Source organism: Stomoxys calcitrans, chromosome 4 (assembly GCF_963082655.1).
Source record: "Stomoxys calcitrans chromosome 4, idStoCalc2.1, whole genome shotgun sequence".
Lineage (NCBI taxonomy): Eukaryota > Metazoa > Arthropoda > Insecta > Diptera > Muscidae > Stomoxys > Stomoxys calcitrans.
Genome location: NC_081555.1, coordinates 105936011 through 105937894, shown reverse-complemented (window position 1 = coordinate 105937894; position 1884 = coordinate 105936011). Strand labels below are relative to the sequence as shown.

The window sequence follows — 1884 nt, the reverse complement described above, 5'->3', positions numbered from 1 at the left end:
GGAGGGTCCGGGATAATTAGCTGAAACTTTGCACAGTTTCTGTTTTTGTCCATAGACAGGTTAAGTTCGAAAATGGGCTATATCGGACTATATCTTGATATAGCCCCCATTCATACCGATCTGCCGATTTATGGTCTTGGAATCATAAAAGGTGATTTTATTAACTGACCATAGTGACCTATACTAGGCTTTTGGACAACCGTGTTCAATATAGCCACAATCTTTCCATATTTGGATATATCTGTCATATAGATCAATTTCCCGATTTAAGGTCTTGGACCCATTAAAACAGCATTTACTACCCAATTTTGCTGAAATTTGACACGGTGATGTCCTTATTCAATAAGGCCCCGATCTTTCTATATAGCTGCCATATATACCGATCTCCCGATTTAAGTTCTCGGGCCCATAAAACCAGTAATTATTACCCAATCTTGCTAAAATTTGACACAGTGAGCTGTGTTAAGCTCTTCGGCAACCGTGTTCAATATGACCCAGATCGTTATATATTTGTATATAGCTGCCATATAGACCGATCTTCCGATTCAAGGTCTTGGGCTCATAAAAAGAACATTTATTATCCGATATTGCGGCGATTTGGCACAGTGACCTATGTAAGGCTTTTCGTGTCATAAATGGTTCAGATCGGTCATATATATCGATCTTCCGATTTTAAGTCTTGGGGCCCATAAAAGGCGCATTTAAATCCCGATTTCGCTAAAATTTGGCACAATGAGGTGTGTTAGGCCCTTAGACATCCACGTTCAATATGGATGTCCTCTATCGGTCTTAATTTGGATACAGCTGCCTTATATACCGATCTCCCGATTTAAAGTCTTAAGCACCCAAAAAGCGCATCTATTTTCCGATCTCGCTGAAATGTTGACCCATGTTTTCGATACCCGTGCCCTTGGGCCCACAAAAGCAGCATTTATTACCCGATTTCGCTGAAATTTGACACAGTGGGTTGTGATAGGCCCTCGACTTCCGCGATCAATATGGACCCCATCGGTCTGTATTTGGCTATAGTTGCCAGAGGAACCGATCTCCCGATTTCAGGTTTTAAGCCCATAAACGGTGCATTTATTATTAGATTTCGCTGAAATTTGGCATACTGACCTATGTTGGAAGTCCACCGTAGCGGAGAGGTTAGAATGTCCGGCGCTGAACGACCGGGTTCGAATTCGGGCGAGAACATCAGAAAAAAAATTTCAGCGGTGGTAATCCCCTCCTAATGCTGGGGACATTTGTGAGGTACTATGCCATGTTAAAACTTCTACCCAAAGAGGTGTCTCATTGCGACACGCCGTTTGGACTCAGCTTGAAAAAGGAGGCCCCTAATCATTGAGCTAACAACTTGATTCGGACATCACTCATTGATATGGGAGAAATTTATCCCTGGTCCTTAATGGAATGTTCATGGGCAACATGGGCAAATCCGTCTGGCCTATGTTAGGTCATCCGTGTCATCTATGGTTCAGATCGATCTATATTTGGATATAGCTGCCATAAAGACCAATATTCGGTTTTACAAACTTGAACAGTGAATTGGTTTTTTTTTTGTGGGCCACTCGACATACGTTCCGTGTTGGACCAAACACGGAACGTATGTCGAGTGACCATATTTCGATATTACTGCTATGGGTTCATTAATGACGCATGAAGAAAGATGGTTAATATATACTTCCGGTAGGTATCCGAACTACGTTTTTACTTCATTTTTTATATGCAATTTTAGTTTTAAATTTTGATAACTTCAAAAAGTCCTTGTTCTGTGGCATTGTATTTAAAATAGTCTCTTCTTTACGCAACAGCAGAGTGGCGCAGTGGAAGCGTGCTGGGCCCATAACCCAGAGGTCCGAGGATCGAAACCTTGCTCTGCTA

At 41.8% G+C, this 1884-nt stretch overlaps 1 non-coding gene across 1 annotated transcript; it reads left to right on the top strand.

Annotated features, from left to right (window-relative positions):
* The first annotated feature begins 1812 nt into the window (after nt 1-1812).
* Trnam-cau (transfer RNA methionine (anticodon CAU)) lies at nt 1813-1884 on the top strand. Its single transcript has one exon. It is a non-coding gene; the product is annotated as a tRNA-Met (tRNA).